At 39.7% G+C, this 19316-nt stretch overlaps 1 protein-coding gene across 5 annotated transcripts in view; it reads right to left on the bottom strand.

Annotated features, from left to right (window-relative positions):
- The window catches only part of NOL4 (nucleolar protein 4), a 214182-nt gene that overhangs the window by 112692 nt on the left and 82174 nt on the right, over positions 1-19316 (bottom strand). The window lies entirely within an intron of this gene.

Genomic DNA, 19316 nt, shown 5'->3' with positions numbered 1-19316 from the left:
AAGAATGGACCTAGTCGGGAGGAGGGTGTGTCTTCAGGTGGATTCGCAAGGCGACTCCGCCTGAAGAATGAGCATGTCCGTTTTTTCTGGGAGCCGGAACAAACCGCTCCTGGAAAAAAGAACTGAACAGTGCCCATTGATTTTTAATGGGAGCCATCTTTTTGGTCAGGATTTTGAGGCGAATTCAGCCTCAAAATCCTGACAAAAAAACTCTGTTTCCAATGATGAACTCTACATAAATGTAACTAGAATTATGCTTTAAGTAAAATAATCCGCTGTATTTATGGAGGTGCATGCACAGAATTGATCAGATAATGTCGGGGCCACACGGTGGCTCAGTGGTTAGCACTGCAGCCTTGCAGCGCTGGGTCCTAGTGTTCAAATCCCGCCAAGGGCAAAAAACCATCTGCAAGGAGTTTGTATGTTCTCCCCGTGTTTGCATGGATTTCCATCCCATATTCCAAAAAAGACATACTGATAGGGAAAAATGTACATTGTGAGCTCTATGTGGGGCTCACAATCTACATTTTAAAAAAAAAAAAAGAATTGATCAGATAATTATCAGTATTATTAGATCATATATCAAGTCTTAATGGAACTACACAGGAAGAAAAAAAGCAAAAGGGAAAACTCCTGAATAGATGGATATGGATTATACTGGTCAATGCTGCCCCTACGCATCAAGTACATACTGTGCAAAGTGACCTGATCCTATCCATGTGTACTAAAGAGCTGTATGTAGGTTTGAAAAGGATGTCCAGGACCTGAAAACCATGGCTGCTTTCTTCCTGAAACAGCGTTACTCCTGTTCACCGATAGTATCTGGTATTTCAAGTCACTTCCATTGGAGGGAATAACTCTGAGCTGCAGTACCAGATATAACTTATATGTATACATGCAAGAATCCTGACAAAACTACATCCTTACTTAAAAAAGCATTGGTTATCCAATGAATGCCAATGATTGGTTCATTGGACAAGGTTCATGCCTTTTGCTAGCAGATAATTTGCCAAGCTGACTATGCATGTTTATGCTGACTATGCATGTTTGTGCTAGGGTAGCACCTCAGCGCAACTCCATGTTGTCTTCAGCCCTCTTCAATGACATTACAGATACCACATTACAGAGGCGTCATTATGCGTTTTGGCACCAGCTTGACCCACAGGATGTCTGTGATGTCACTAAAGAAGCGCCAATACAGCAGGAAGTAGCACTGGAGCCAAGGAGAGGTAAGTAACACTGTTTTTTTTATGTTTGATCACCTCCCAAGGGCCTTTCTATTCAGCGTGAGCAATGTGATATGGAATGTGCAGGGCCCCATGGAGGGCAGAAGGGAAAGCGGAGACGGCCATGAACAGAAATCGGGATCAATAAGTAAATAGGGCCCATTACCTGCTGGGGTTATTACAGGGTCACAGGTCGCTGCTATGGCTGCTACGATGGTAGTTATGCCACGGGGCAATGTGAATGTGTGAATATAGCCTAAATTGCAGTACTCTTGGTGGCTGCTACATAGTTATACAGCTGTATAATTCATGTACATTGCAATACCTAGCAAACAGCTGATCGGTGGGATAACTGTCCAAATGTTGTGTTATACTGAAGAAAAATTATAAGAACTAACTATAAAACTATAATATGTGTGTTATGTCTACATAAAATCCCTTGCAGCACTGGAGTCCTGGGTTCAAATCCCGCCAAGGACAACATCTGCAAGGAGTTTGTATGTTCTCTCCGTGTTTGCGTGGGTTTCCTCCAGGTACTCCGGTTTCCTCCCACACTCCAAAGACATACTGACAGGGAATGTAGATTGTGAGCCCTATATGGGACAGTGACTGTCAAAGTCTGTAAAGCGCTGCGGAATATGATGGTGCTATATAAGTAAGCATAATAATAATTGTATAGATTACTGTATAATATCACTTATATTGATTATTGCTTTATTATTATTATTATTATTATTATTATTATTATTATTATTATTATATCTTACTAGATAAAAGTTATCAGTCCACATAAGACTATTGATATAGACACATACATGGATATGGATATACACACACATTTCTCTTATGTATTTGACCTTTTTTTCTTGTAATAGGCTTATTAATATCTTTAGTAAAACTACAGTGCATAAAATACCAAAATAGCATGTTGCAGATCAGGAGTAAAATGGCTTAAAGTATAAGAAAACCTCTAATATTCAGCTTAGTTACTGCTTGTGTCCAACTGGCACCGATCGACTACTGAGTCTGAGACCATCTCTTGAGCAGATGGCACCGCGCCACACTGTAAGATTTATGTTTTATGTAATACATATTGTAGCTGTTGTGGAGTAATATTCTATGAAAGCCAAAATAATGAAGAAAAAGACAAAAACTAACAAAATTATATCTGTCCAAAGATCATATTTAACTGCAGTATAGGAGAGACTATAAGAATTGGATCTGCTGTCCGTGCAATGAACCTCTGAATTGTTAGGGTGATAGGAGTGACCCATGACTGGAAACGTTCCCCAAGATGGTAAAACATTTCTAGAGGGTTATCTTATGGTAACAATTTTTGGAATAATTGATTTGTTATTTGCATGAAAATAATATGCTGATATCTGAAACTAGGCAGTAAAAGTTGCATATTGTAAGAGAAAGCTTAGTAGTAGAATAAAAGAAATTTGTATAATAGTTATCTGATGATTATTCTTTAATTGTAATTTTCATATTTTTGGTGACATTTTGAGGTCATCGGAACCAATTACTACTCCTTCCTAGAGTCATGATCTCAATTTACAATGGTTTACACTTACAATGTAAACTTTTGGAAAAGTAAAACACAGCCTTCTTATAAACGCAACATAATATCCATAGGAGCAACAAAAATCTAACAATAATAAGTGAACTGGAATCTTGACACTCACACACCCATGGCGTCCGAGGAATCGCACGAAGACCTCCTTGGTTTCTCCAGCAAGAAACTCGTGTATACAACAAAGACGAAAAACAGATGGAGTCCAGCGAAATCCTTGATGAGTTAAAAATTCAGTAGTTTTATTGAAATTTTAAAAAATATCCAACATATTTACTCCAATTGGTACACGGACAGACTGATGATCAGAGACCAGGATGACCGAACACACAATGTATCTAGCCGACGCGTTTCGAAACTGAAAGTTTCTTAATCATGGCCATGATTAAGAAACTTTCAGTTTCGAAACGCGTCGGCTAGATACATTGTGTGTTCGGTCATCCTGGTCTCTGATCATCAGTCTGTCCGTGTACCAATTGGAGTAAATATGTTGGATATTTTTTAAAATTTCAATAAAACTACTGAATTTTTAACTTATCGAGGATTTCGCTGGACTCCATCTGTTTTTCGTCTTTGTTGTTTACACTTACAATGGTCGTCCTAGGACCAATTAATATTGTAACCTGAGTTTTATATGATGGCATGTACATAGATTATAGTGCACGGTATACTGTAACAACAGTTTTGATATCTGCCCACATTGTTTTTCCGTCAAGACATAACATCCATATGTTCATCATATTCTGAGAAATCTAAGAAAACTAGGTTAACATAAACATCTGTGCTAGCAAAATAACTCGATTTAATCAATGAAATAACATCATTTTCTTTTGATGGTTTTATTAGGTAATTTCCTCTCTGTTTCTCTCATTGCCTGGGCCATTATTAAGTTACGTAGTCTTTTGACCTTTTTATTGAAAGTGATTTGTGGATACTGTAGTGTATATAATGTATGTATAATCTGTAGATAACTACAGTATATCTGTATTTTTAGACCTTGTACAATTTGATTTATTTTTTTTTATTAAAAATTCTTTCATCTAAAGTTTGATTGAAGTCACTTACAAAAAGTACTCCACATCAAAGGCACCCTCCAAAAATGTGGTGTCCATAGTCAATGGGAGGTGTATATTTGGTGCAAAGGCTAGTTCCAGAACACAATGTTAATGTTACTTATACCTCAATTTCCGTCTTAGACATTACTTTACATAATACTTAACAATAGTGATATAAAAATCTGGTTAATTACAAAAGTCTTAAAGGAAATGTGTCAGCAGAAAACAAACTACTGTTTACATGTTTTTATATTAAACATATTTTTAAAGAACTTTTGTTAATGTCTTTAATTGTGAATGTTATCAACATAAAAAAAAAAAATCTTGTAATTCCATTTTATACCACTAAGCCTATAACAACGGAGATATTGGATATTGGAGATGAGCCATGGGCCATGGACACACTTGTCTGTAGCAGACCATATTGACTTCTATGTGAAATTACTTATTGTGACTGGTGGATTCTGTGTCTTATTGACATATGCAAGCAAGCTGGGCTGCTGCAAAGAAATATCCTACAGAAAACAGGAAGCATATTACAGTATTTGGATTAGTGGCCAGAATCAGAATTGTAGGAATTTTTTAAAATATAAAAAACATGGATTTTTTATTTTATAAACTCTCCAAAAGTTATTTAAAAATATGTTTAACATAACAGTTCCTTTATTATTATTATTACTATTATTATTATTATTATTATCATTTCTTGCTAGTTTATTATACTATGCACACTACATGCCCACATGAGCCTATAGGCATGGACGAATGTCCGTTCTCTCTACAAGTTATGCCAACTACATATGTAAGGTCCTTTATTTATATGACACTTTCACCTTCCTATAAAGATATACATTATACATATCTTTAATAAAGATACATAAAATACCAAAGAAGCATATTGCAAGATGGAAGGGAAAAAAATCTTACGGTAACTACAAATATAAGAAACCCTCTAATATTCAGCATGGTTACATCCAACTGGCACTGATCAACTGCTGTGTCTACAACCATCTCTTGAGCAGACGGCACCGCGCCACACCATAACATTTATGTTATATGTAACACATAGTCTAGCTCTTGTTGTATAATATTCCATGGGACCTAAAACTATGAAGCATAAAGGCAATGCAAACTTAATGATATAGAAAGGGCTCCCTCCTATAGCGCCGCTTACTTTTTGAGTAATGTCCTTCCCACCCCACATCCCGGGAGAGGATCATTGTGCCATTGTAACCACATGGAAGTTGCTGATGTTGCTATGGCAATATGTTTCTTTCATGGAACACTGATGTGAAGGACACCATGGTCTCCATCAGACCCGAGCATCTTTTGCCTTGTATATACGGTATAAAAAGCACTCAAGGTCCAGTTGGTATATATTTTAGGAATGATCCATGACAGCATGTAGTTATTTTATAGTGATGTTACCGTCACAGTATATAGAAGCTGATCCATGAATGTGTGGTATAATGTAGGATATACATACAGCTACGTATCAGCTTGATTCACTATAAATAATAAGGAAACATACTATGTATCTACATAAATAATAAGGAAACATACTATGTATCTACATACAGGAATATGTCATAAAGGAAGACATATCTTGTACGAGTAACAGCAACATACATTTTCTACAGTGTGCATAATATCAGCAATATATTCATCCCATCTGTATATGGAAAGTGCATCATAATATCAATAGTAAATATACAGTATACAGATATAGGAACGATATACGGAATAATAATCCCATACATGTAAGTGAACGTTGGCTTATAATGCCTGATCCTTTTACCATTAGCCAGACAGCTTTTGCTTGTAACTGGGTTTCCCTATCAGATCATAGAGGAGGATCCTGAGCAAAGTCTTTTCCTCTCGTTTTAATATCGGTATGTGATATAAGTGAATATGGATGCATACATTTGTCCCAATGGGGCATATATGGGAAAGATATATTACATGTAAAATAATGGAATTGCCAGTCACATACACATAATGAAGGTCAGAATTGCCCATTCTGACACCGTACCAAAGAACTGCCTGTGATGCCGAAGTTCTGATATAATAATAATAAGATAAGATAATCCTTTAATAGTCCCACCATAGGGAAATTCAGTGTGTTACAGCAGCAGGGATAATACAGTAATATAATTCAAGAAAGAACACATACAAGCTCATAGCAGATAGAAAAAGATACTAGGAGTCATAGAAACTAAAAAGAAAAAAAGAAATACTTCAGGATCATTTAGTTCTCTGTGCGGAGTGATCTTCGCTTAGCCTGATGTTGATTATACAGCCTGACCGCAGTTGGGATGAAGGATCTCGATAGTGCTCCTTCTCCTTCTCACACTTGGGTTGAAGCAGTCGGTCACTGACAGTACTACTCAGTGCTATCACAGTCTCATACATAGGATGGGAGTTGTTCTCTAGCATGGAGGTCACCACGGACAGTATCCTTCCGTCACCAACCATCTGTTATGGGTCCAGGGGGCTCCCCAAGACAGAGCTGGCCCTTCTAACCAGCCTGTCAAGTCTGTTTCTGTCCCTGGCTTGTATGCTACTCCCCCAGCAGGCTACTCTGAAGAAGATGGCTGATGCTACCACAGAGTTGAAAAAGGCCCTAAGAAGTGGCCCCTGGACTCCAAAGTCCCTCCTGAGCAGGTAGAGTCTGCTGTGGCCCTTTCTCTGCAGCACATCCAGGTGATCAGTCCAGTCCAGCTTATTATTGAGGAGCACACCCAGATACTTATAGGTCTTGACTATCTCAATGCCTGTCCCCTGCGTGTCCACTGGTTTTGGTACATATCTCCACATACTAAAGTCCACCACAATTTCCTTGGTGATGATCCCCAGAGTTCCAGGAGAAGACACCCCTACTTATATTCACAATATTTGTGTTCATTTTGTGTGGCCATATTATCTGGCATCTATTTTTTTTTTCAAAAACTGCATAGAATATAAAATGACTTCACACAGAGGACAACATACAGTTTAGAGATCTATGGATAGAAGCGATTCCTTATTTAGGTTAAGTGACACAATTTCTTCACACTTTTGTGATGTTGACACACATGATGTAGCGCAGTGTCATCACGCTATCGGCAGAAGATTTGGTGATATGGAATCATGAGCGGCTCGGGTCATTGCGGTGTTAGATAAGACTCTTGGGATTGCCAATACCGCTCAATACAAGTGAAGATAAACAGATGAGCAGACGTGATGCGTATTTTCCACCTTCTAAAACAACTTGTTCGCTCTTTTTTGCTTTTTAAATCACAACAAGATGTTCTTTCAGTGGCATCGTTCAAAGAGGAACTTAGATCAATTCAATGCGCTTTTCCTGGGAGATAATCTACAAAACAAGACAATGTGTTTCTTCAAAGAAGCCATTCTGTGGAATTGTGCATCGCATTTATTTGCAGTTGGTGTATGAAAGAACACAGCGAATAATCGGGGTGACAATGTATGGCAGCGACAGAAAGCCTTCAATCAGATTACTGGAGTACATATTGCTGACCTAGGGTGCGGTATCTCTGACATGAAGTAACGCACTGTGTCTTTACTTCATTGTATATCTAGGCCGCAGTCGTCCCTGAAAAGCCTTTGCTGCAGTGAGCTTTTCCACACCACACAGATTATGCGCAAATAAGAAAAAAAATGATAAATGCACTAAATTACTTTACAGCAGAAAATATTGTGTCATGTGAATCAGTATAGGGAATATCCATCTAGTGGAGGATACTGGTACTTCAGGAATCAGGAAAATAACAGGGCTCAACATTATGTGCAACTTTATATTGCACTATGAGTAGTCCCCTAATAGTTTTATACTACAGCAGGGTCGCAATAGGGATTCCCTTTATTAGCGAGATGTGGTATGGAACGGCTCATGCTGTATAGTACTCAACGCACAATAGGTTAGATGTAATACCACATTTAGCCTGCAGTGACCGCTGCAGGACAAATGTGTGGCCACCCACAGCTTACTGTCTGGATGGAACAATGTATCCTTCAAATATCCAACAAATATAATATTACAGATACATTTATTTTTAGGCACTATACTGTTATTCATAATCTGTTCCATAACAGAAATCCTGAAGAGGACAGATCCATCATTTGTATTTGTTATGGTGTCCGCCATCTGCAGGGCCGCTTTAACCATAGGGCCAACTGTGTACTTGCCTAGGGCCCTATGGTAGCAGGGGCCCCCTTGGGACAGCGTGACTGTCCCGCAGATGTGATGACGGCACTTACATCACACCTACAGCTCCCTGAAGTGAAGAGAGGTGAGAATTAGTGCCTTTTTATATTTGTTTGTTAAGAGAGAGACATAATATTGTGGTGGCAACTGCATGGGAACTTTAAACTGTGGGGGGGCAGCTGGAGAGAGATATAAAACTGTGGGAGTAGTTGAAGGGGTACATTAAACTGTGGGGTAGCTGGAGGGGGGACAATAAACTATAGGGATAGTTGGATTGGGACATTAAAGGGGTTCTCCCACCTCAGCCTTTCAGCCAAGCGGTATGCAGTGTCTGCTTCTCCCTTCCTGTATTTCTCTCCCTCCCCCTCCCTCCTGCAGAACTGGACAAACAACACTTCTGCAGGTTGGATAATATGCAGATTCTTGTACATAATGGACTCCGTGTTATCTGTGTGTTTACATAGAGAGATAACAGACTCGGCAAACTCAACAAAGTGCAATTATCTGAACGGATTGTCTTGCCGACACTGAGTAAGTGATGTCACTTGTCCTCTCAGGTCCATGGTTATAGCAACGCAGCGTAAACAATGGAAGGAATAAATCCACATAGCAGGCAAACAAAGCAGAATTTCTAAAGCAATATATTTAGGAAAAGTCTTCAATTTATATAAGCTACCAGTATAGATAGGATCTTTGAGATGGGACAACCCCTTTAAACTGTGGGTACACTTGGAGGGGGAAATTATGCAGTTGGAGCAAGATGGATGAGGGCATTATAATTTTTGGAGGTCAGTTATTTCTAAGTGGTAGTGATGGGGGTCCCACACTTGAAACATTTGCACTGGGCCCACCATTGTGTTAAAATGGCCCTGGATTAGATACGCATGTCTTCACATAGTACTACTGCCAGAGGATTAGATATGCTTCTACACACAGTACCACACGGGGAGGATTAGATACGCGCATCTGCACACAGTACCACACGCCAGAGGATTAGATATGTGCATCTGCACACAGTTCTACATGCCAGAGGATTAGATACATGCATCTTCACACAATACCACACACCAGAGGATTAGATACACGCCACTGCACACAATACCACACGTGGGAGGATTAGATACACGCCACTGCACACAATACCACACGTGGGAGGATTAGATATGTGCCTCTGCACACAGTACCACATGCCAGAGGATTAGATATGCGCCTCTCCACACAATACCACATGCCGGAGGATTAGATATGCGCCACTGCACACAACACCACATAGGTGAGAATTAGATACCTGCGTCTGCACACAGTACAGCATGGGGCAGGATTAGATACATGCCTCTGCACACAATACCACACGCCAAAGAATTACATACACATCTCAGCACACAGTACCACATGACAGAGAATAAGATACGCATGTCTGCACATAGTACCACATGCCGTAAGATTAGATATGCACGCCTGCACACAGTTTCACTTGCCAGAGGATTAGATACGTGCCTCTTCACACAATACCACACAGGGGAGGATTAGATACGCGCATCTGCACACAGTACCACACGCCGGAGGATTAGATATGTGCATCTGCACACAGTACCACACCAACAAGGATTAGATACTTGCATCTAAACACAGTACTACATGGGGAAGGATTAGATACAGCTTTACTCCAGGTATCCATAACAACTGATCGCAGGTTTTTCACTGATATCCAAAATGAGATACACATAATCACATGACGCTTATGGACATACACACAAACAACATACAAAATACATCAGTGCAAAATGGGACAATTCTTATGGGGCCACCACACAAACATAAAATGTAATATACCCGTGCGAAGCCGGGTCCTCCTGCTAGTGTATATATATATATATATATACAGTCCTATGAAAAAGTTTGGGCACCCCTATTAATCTTAATCATTTTTTGTTCTAAATATTTTGGTGTTTGCAACAGCCATTTCAGTTTGATATATCTAATAACTGATGGACACAGTAATATTTCAGGATTGAAATGAGGTTTATTGTACTAACAGAAAATGTGCAATATGCATTAAACCAAAATTTGACCGGTGCAAAAGTATGGGCACCCTTATCATTTGATTGATTTGAATTCCCCTAACTACTTTTTACTGACTTACTGAAGCACAAAATTGGTTTTGTAACCTCAGTGAGCTTTGAACTTCATAGCCAGATGTATCCAATCATAAGAAAAGGTATTTAAGGTGGCCAATTGCAAGTTGATCTCCTATTTGAATCTCCTCTGAAGAGTGGCATCATGGGCTACTCAAAACAACTCTCAAATGATCTGAAAACAAAGATTGTTCAACATAGTTGTTCAGGGGAAGGATACAAAAAGTTGTCTCAGAGATTTAACCTGTCAGTTTCCACTGTGAGGAACATAGTAAGGAAATGGAAGACCACAGGGACAGTTCTTGTTAAGCCCAGAAGTGGCAGGCCAAGAAAAATATCAGAAAGGCAGAGAAGAAGAATGGTGAGAACAGTCAAGGACAATCCACAGACCACCTCCAAAGAGCTGCAGTATCATCTTGCTGCAGATGGTGTCACTGTGCATCGGTCAACTATACAGCGCACTTTGCACAAATAGAAGCTGTATGGGAGAGTGATGAGAAAGAAGCCGTTTCTGCACCTACGCCACAAATAGAGTTGCCTGAGGTATGAAAAAGCACATTTGGACAAGGCAGCTTCATTTTGGAAACAAAAATTGAGTTGTTTGGTTATAAAAAAAGGCGTTATGCATGGCGTCCAAAAAGAAACAGCATTCCAAGAAAAACACATGCTACCCACTGTAAAATTTGGTGGAGGTTCCATCATGCTTTGGGGCTGTGTGGCCAATGCCGGCATCGGGAATCTTGTTAAAGTTGAGAGTCGCATGGATTCCACTCAGTATCAGCAGATTCTTGAGAATAATGTTCAAGAATCAGTGACGAAGTTGAAGTTACGCCGGGGATGGATATTTCAGCAAGACAATGATCCAAAACACCGCTCCAAATCCTCAGGCATTCATGCAGAGGAACAATTACAATGTTCTGGAATGGCCATCCCAGTCCCCAGACCTGAATATCATTGAACATCTGTGGGATGATTTGAAGCGGGCTGTCCATGCTCGGCGACCATCTAACTTAACTGAACTTGAATTGTTTGTCCAAAATACCTTTATCCAGGATCCAGGAACTGATTAAAAGCTACAGGAAGCGACTAGAGGCTGTTATCTTTGCAAAAGGAGGATCTACTAAATATTAATGTCACTTTTCTGTTGAGGTGCCCATACTTTTGCACCGGTCAAATTTTGGTTTAATGCATATTGCACATTTTCTGTTAGTACAATAAACCTCATTTCAATCCTGAAATATTACTGTGTCCATCAGTTATTAGATATATCAAACTGAAATGGCTGTTGCAAACACCAAAATATTTAGAACTAAAAATGATTAAGATTAATAGGGGTGCCCAAACTTTTTCATAGGACTGTATATATATATATAATATATATATATATATATATATATATATATATATATATATAATAAATTTTATTATTAACATACTCCGCAGCGCTGTACAATTTGTAGGGTTCAAATACAGACAGAAAGATGCATTACAAAGAAAGTCATTTCACACAATGGGACTGAGGGCCCTGCTCGCAAGATCTTACAAGCTATATATATATATATATATATATATATATATATATTTATTTGTATGTGCATGTATATATACACATGTACATACATGTACATAATACATATGCAGCTTTGATATTTGCCCTGTGCAGGACCTGAGGGGGTGGTGGATGTTTTGTTTCTTAGAATTTGTCATCCTCTGTCCCCTCAGGCCCTGCACTGACCTTAAATCTATGGACTGAAAAGCTAGTAAGGGCACTGACAATACCTGCGACACAGAAACAGACTGTACATCTCATTCTGCTTGGTCTCCATGGCTTTGAGCTTGGGTGTAAAGTCAGTTCTTTGATCTCTTGATCAGATGAACTGGAATTAGGGTTAGGGGGCCAGGGAGAAAATCCCTTCCTGACCCATATATAATAATCCTTGCAGAATTGATAACTGCAGTATTTGTGCTTGATATATGGCACAGCAGATCACAGAAGCAGGACTGCATGGGGTATATGCTCATACTAAACATACATATATGTGAATATTAAAATAAAGGTTCCCTTGCACTTAGCTTATATGGGATATACAATGTCAACAGAACTAAGCTGCCTGCCCTAATGTCCTGTTGTAAAATATAATCATGATGATTGGACTTCTCACTCACATGTACACTATGGGTTATACTAGGAGGACTCACAGTTTGCCAATCATTTATACCAATAGTGTAGATGTGTCTTTGATACTTAGATGAGCTTGTCATTATATATGGAAAATTTCCAATATACAGTAGCTTTATAACCCATGCTATACCCTTGTGTACCAATATAGCAGTATATAGCAGCAGTGTGTATAGTTAACCCCTTATGTATCATCCATGTTAATACTGTCGTAGCCCATGATATTTAACACCTGGCTCTCCAATCTTGTTCATAAAATAAATTAAAGGGAACCTGCGGTGCTGAACTTGGTGTCTGATCGACACACATATTCTAGCGCATGAGGATCTGAGCACATTAAAATATAGTTTGGTGGGAAAAGATTTAATATAATGTTTCATTTATTCATATAAAATCTCTGCTCTTTCTATGCCTATGGGTCAAGTGGGTGGTCCGACTCAGCGATTGATAGCATTCCCTTTACAATTGTGCATACAGAGATAACTATCACTCACTATATAGGACCGCCCCTTGGACTCCTAGCCAAGAACAGGGACTTAAATTAATAGAATACAAACTATATTGGATCAATTCCCACAAAAGCATATATCAATCTACTCATAAAATTGCTTGATAATATGTTGTCTATGGATAGGTTTGCAATACATTGTGACAGGTTCTCTTTAATAGTCTAAATAGTAATACATTGACTTATGTAGAATATTTGAGAAAAGTCACATATAGACTCAAAACTTCACATGTTTAAGCCCAAACCAAACCTGTCCTTTGCAGCAACGACCGTATCAGTATTGGGCTTGGCCACTGATAGCCCAAAACGTCCTACAAAAACACCTGAATTTTGACAAAGCCAAAAATTCTGCCCACAACAATGCAAATATTGTACAGCAGGGAACATACACACGTGTAGATCTCAAAGTATATTTGTTACTACTCTCTGCAAATCACCAATGAAATAATAAAGTTTGCAATGCAAAACCACCCAACCTTGTACTGTATAGCAGGAAAGTAAAAATAATAGTCCCAAAGTGCCTTATTTTAACACTGGCAACTCTCCACACTGCAGCGATGACTCCAAATATTCGGCAATATATATTTTTTGTATTTTTTGCAAAGCGTTTTCTTTTACAGTATCCTATTGATCTTTCAGCAGTAGTTTTCTGCCTCAGCTGCAGTTTTCCTATAAAAGGACTCGCAATACCAATTAAAAGCAGCACCATCAATAGTGAGCAAGACACAGTATGGGCCGGTAGATTCACTGATTTCAAGGCAAATAAAGACAATATATTACATGTAATACACAAATTGCTGAGTATGTTTTCTGTATAGTCAATGGACTTGTGAATAAACTAAGGCTGTGGTACCGCTAAGAATATATAATCGCCAAATACAAGGACAAATAGCACAACTATTGTAAACTACATTCCATGGAAATCAACAAAATACATAAAACATTTAAGATGGGGGGGCGTGGCTTGCACCTACATGTAGCCGGACGTGTCTCTGCTCGGCTCCTGTCCCGCCTATAGCTTTTGGACCTAATCCAGCTCACTTTCGGCACCTATGGGGAGAAAAACTTCTGGGCTTCCCTCCTCAGGCACTGTAGCACCCTTTGGTAAGCCCAAGCAGCCCGGGATCAGCTCATACCTGGCTCCGCCAGAATCTGTGGCCCGGCCATGAGGCGGCAGCCATCTTTGCAGACCGCGCCACCGCCTCCACCACTCCTGGCTCCGTCACGGCTCTCCCTGGGCTCCACTGCCGCTCCGAAGCCTGCTGCTGCTCTCCAATTGCCTTCTTCGCCAGATTCCCAGCCCTCGGACTCGGTGATGACCTCGGCTGGGCTTCTCTCTCCTGGGGCCTCTCTATCTAAAATGGCGATGGCATCTCCTGTGACGGCTCCTCCAACGCTGCTGGGCCCTGCAGCTGCCCCCTCTGTGCAGCCTACTACCTCTCTCCCTCCACCTGCTGTATTGGATATCCCTGCTCTTCAGGAATTTGTGACACTCTATCCAGGGATCGAACCTGTGGCCTTCTCCAACCCTGTGGCTCCTGCCTCTGCACATGCCTCTCCTCCTATACAGATACCATCTCTTCAATTCGGGACAGGGCACTTGCAACAGGGAGCTCAGTCTCCCCCTCCTCCTGGGCCCCTGATGAGGACTCTGACACTGCTGTTGGGGCGACCCCCCGTATGTCACCTTATGCGGTAGCCACCCCTCACTCCCACCCTCCACTCTACCAAATCCAACATGAGGACATGTTTGCTTCTTCATCTTCTCCTCTGCCACAGTGGCTGCAATTCCTCACTCACGCCCTGATTGCTGAGGTCACTGCGGTCTGCCGCAAGGAAATCTGCACTGAAATTTGGTCCAAAATCTCGGTGCTTTGGCAGGATCTTCACCACATTGCTTCCCGAGTAGAGACCTTGGAGGACGACCATGACCAAACCCGTACTTATATTTCTCATCTGAAGGACTCGGTCGTATCTCAGTTTCACCTTTCTCTTGACCTTCAGCGCCATGTGGAGGACTTGGTCAACAGAGGAAGGAGGAATAATATTCGTGTTAAAGGTCTTCCTGAGGCTATGCATGAGGAGGATTTACCTGCTACTCTGGAGGCTATCTTTAACTCCTTGCTAAGAGCCTCCTACCCATAAGATCAAACTGGACCGCGCTCATAGAGCTTTGCGCCCCAAGGGCTCTGGATCCACCCCAAGGAATGTTATTTGCTGTGTGCATGACTTTACGCTGAAGGAATTGGTCTTGGCTAAAGCCAGAGCTGCAAAGAACATTAACTTTGATGGAGCTAAGATCCAGCTGTATCAGGACCTTTCCTGGATTACTTTACAAAAAAGGCGCTACAGGAACAGCGGATCCCATATCGTTGGGGTTTCCCTTTCGCCCTGACTGCCCGGCTCAACGGCCGCTCGGCCACCCTGCGTTCATTTTTGGATGTCCTGCAATTCTGCTCCACCATGGACATTCCTACTCCCCTGGATCTGACTAATTGGGAGCTTCCACCTCCGCCTCCCCCCTTGCTTAACGATTGAATTTTGTTTTTGTTCTGTTGACAAAATTTTTCAATAAAAATTACAGTTAAAAAACGAAACAAAAACATATAAGATGTTAGAATATATAGTGTAACCTCTTTGAGACGACCACTCAAAACTGCACTCTAAATGGATGTTCTGGGAGATAATCTTCTTAAAGATATAAGATATGGTGGAATTGAAGAAATCTGGTCTAGGTAAGTGGGATGAATATCAGAGTCTTTTTGGGGAGGTTTTGCTATATTTTAAAAATAATAATAGTTACCCATTAGAATATAATTTTTTCACATAGCAGCAACCTATTCTTACAGGAGACACAGCTTATACATTGTGCCACATCCATATGTGGCTAGTGGTTGTGTACTGACATAGCATATGATAAGATGTTTCATGTTTTGAACTGTTTTCTCCTTCAATGTAATGAAAAACTTGCCAACAGTTATAAAGGATCTGCTACAATACCATAGGGATCAGAGAATTTTATTTTTCTCGATACAATAAGTTATCTTAACACCTTTCCCTTCGCTTCCTTTTTTTTTCATTTGCTTGGAAGTTTCTCAGGCTGGTTGACTTACTATATGTTTTCTGAAGACTCCTAAAAGTATTTTCAATGCAGTTAAACAGTATAGTCAGTAGGAGAAAAAAACAAGACTATAGATACCAAGTTTTAAGGAACCATACCGTCTCTAGGAACAGTAATCACAAATGCTCCATGCACAGTCTTTATGACCTTATGCATATGGAAGGCCCTATGGATGCATATGGAAAGCCCTATGGGATAATTTTCTCATAGAAGCAATGATTTTAAGAATAATACTGAATATACCTTTAAGGGTAGCATTTAATAGTGAGTGATCTTCCTTCTAAGATCTCACTTTTTTGAAGAATTGTTCTGTTTGAACCCATCATTTTCTATGAGAGACATATAATGTAGAAGGATTGTAAAAGTGTAAAGATCAAATAAACTAAAACCTGTTCCCTATTGTGGATGGATGGCTGGCTTGATGGGCCAATGATAATGGCTGACAAATAATGATGACTGGCATACATCCCATACTAAAAATCTATTAACCAAAACTTGTGATATTTTTACTAATATAGGCATTCAAGCCCCTCTTGAACTTACACAATGTATATACAGTAACATCATCCTATGACAGAGCGTTACATAGTTCCACTGTTCCTACTGTACTAAATCCCTGTCTATGAAGATAGTGGAGACCTTTTTCCTTTAGGTGCAGGGATTTTGCTGCCCACCAACAACCCACACAATTGCATAGGCCCTAGAGATTAGTCAGCCCAATACTTGCCAATTTTCCTGAATGGATTTTTCCATTAGGTAATAGACAATATCGTGCTCGCCAGTTACACATCCTCAATCCTCCACAGGTACATCCCATTTATAATATGTGGCTCCAGGGAATACTGTATACTAGTGCTGAAAGATATCAGAACGCCAAGTTCTGAAATTGTTCCACATAAGGACGAAACATACAATGGCAGGCTGAAACTGAATCAGAGGTAGGTCTGTGAAAGATCATGGATCAGAGCATGGTGACTATAATATTGGCCGTTATCTACTTGAATAATCCAGTAGATAGCAGCTTATTGTCACTCTGTGGGGTCAATAAAGGGAAATTATGTGTGGGGCAATAAGGGGAAATTACACTGTGTGGGGGCAATATGGAGCATTATACTTCAGGGGCTGTAAATGTTCATTATACTGTGTGAAGTCCAATAACAGGGCATTAAACTGTGTGGGGCCAGTAAGGGGCAATATGCTCTGTGGGGATTTAAGGAGATATTATACTGTGTGTTGGCCATAACGGCATTATAAACTGTATTTTTCGGGGGGGGGGGGGAATCAGAAATGCTAAACTCACCTCTACCTAGAGATAGATCATCATGTCATCATTGATGGCCTAGTTGTAATAAGGCCTAGATGTCTGTACTGTCCATTGATATATCTGTACTTTGCAATTAGATCACCCTCTTTGTTCTAAATTATATAGTCACAATTTCCTCTTGGCCCACTGTAGTTCAGTAGAACTGGATCCTATTCCAGAATAGACAGGGGCCCACAAGTAAATAAGCCAATAGCCAAAGCTAAAATTTTACCCAGTAAGATAATAGGGCCCAATACTGGCCCCTGGCTACCCATTGGTAACAGTGCCCAATCTAAGGTCGTATCATTAATAACCGCCTGCTGTTTTCTCCGAGCCAGTTGTTAAGCCATTTACACATTAGAAAGTCATTGCAGTCTGGAGACTCATTGACAAGTGGCCAGTCTTAGGAGAGGTCATAATGATTCATCTTCTGGTAATAGATTTCTTCTTGGGGCCATGATTTTATACCATTATCTGAATAGTTATTTGACTCTTTTACCAGGACATTATTGGAGATAAGGGAAATACAATGTCCCAGATGTGGGCAGCAGTATATGAGATCCTCCATCATAAATAAAGAGTGTTTGAGGAATAAATATTCATTGCTCTCCCGCCATGTACTAGTCTCCATGGATAGATAGTATCACTAATGGATTAGTTCTTCGTATTGGTCGAGTCTACATAGGTTGAACTCTGTCTAATGTTTATCAGATTATAGTTAAAACCTAATATAATACATTTAGAAATTCATTTCTACAAATATATACTTCAGTATGTACAGAAAAGAGAAATGTTAAGATATATGCTGGCAATTCAGGATTGATCTAAAGACCTGACAATTTTGAGGAACACTGGTTGCTAAGCAAGTGCGTGACAACCTAATATAAATGGCTATACTTGGTAGAGAGCGTATCCATAGCAAGCAGTCTTTTGTTAAAATGGAATGATGCTGAGAGCAGAGAAGGGGGAATCAGTGATGTACCAGGAAAGTTGTAACAATCAACATTTCCATGTCAAAATTCTTAAAAGGGGTTCTAAAGGTGGAAACCCCCTTTAAGTGTCCATTTGTGTCAAACAGGGTTGTCTAGTATTGTCACAGAATCAACTCATGAGCATTTTTATTCATCGAAATACATGTATAGCCATAGCCATACCACCAAACTTTTTGGACTGTCAACTTACCATTTAGTCTGAAAGTTTAAAATTTGTTTGCATATCTATATATTTGGATTGGTTTTTATTGAATAATATAAAATGTAAAATTATAGCATATTATATAAGTTTGGGTCTAATATACAGCTAGAACAACATAGTGAAGTTTAATAATGTACATCTATGTCCAATATAAAAAAAGAGGGACATTTAGGGACAAAGTGGGACTTGAGTCAAAAGAACAGACTTGAGTAGACATAAATAATGCAAAATTTACATAGTTCAGGTCTTTTGGATATTTACAGCAGAAAATGAATGTGTTGATCTCTGAATGTGTGCCAGGGGTTGTGCAAGGTGCGATTATGGTAGCGTATGGAACCCTAATCAATGGCCCCATAATAAATCCAGAATATAGGGGTCATGTGACCCCATTCAATGATTCACTCCACCAAAATAAGTTATTTGTACGCATGTGGTCTTCTCCATGGAAGTCTATGGGAGTTACAGAAATAGCCAAGCAAATGAGCAGAGAGATAAAGTAAAAATGGGAAAGGAAACCCCCCCCACACACGAATGATGACATAAATTCTGTTATACGAAAGTGACATTCTTACAAACTGCAACCACATGACAGTAAAAGGGTATGACATTAAGCTTCTATTTCACTCTGTAGTCATTTGGCTTGACATTTGACTTGCTGACATTTTATAAGCCAAAATCTGAACTTTACTGTCCAACTGAGAAAACCCCAAGACTGCATCAAGTTGAATACAACCCCTAGTTACCATCCATACATGGAATGTACTTCTCTTTGGACTGTAGTAGCTGTAGTAGTCATCAGAAGCTTGCATTGT

The sequence above is a fragment of the Leptodactylus fuscus genome, chromosome 4 (genome assembly GCF_031893055.1).
Source record: "Leptodactylus fuscus isolate aLepFus1 chromosome 4, aLepFus1.hap2, whole genome shotgun sequence".
Lineage (NCBI taxonomy): Eukaryota > Metazoa > Chordata > Amphibia > Anura > Leptodactylidae > Leptodactylus > Leptodactylus fuscus.
The sequence above is the reverse complement of the archived record's forward strand: the minus strand, read 5'-3'. Positions and strand labels throughout refer to the sequence as shown.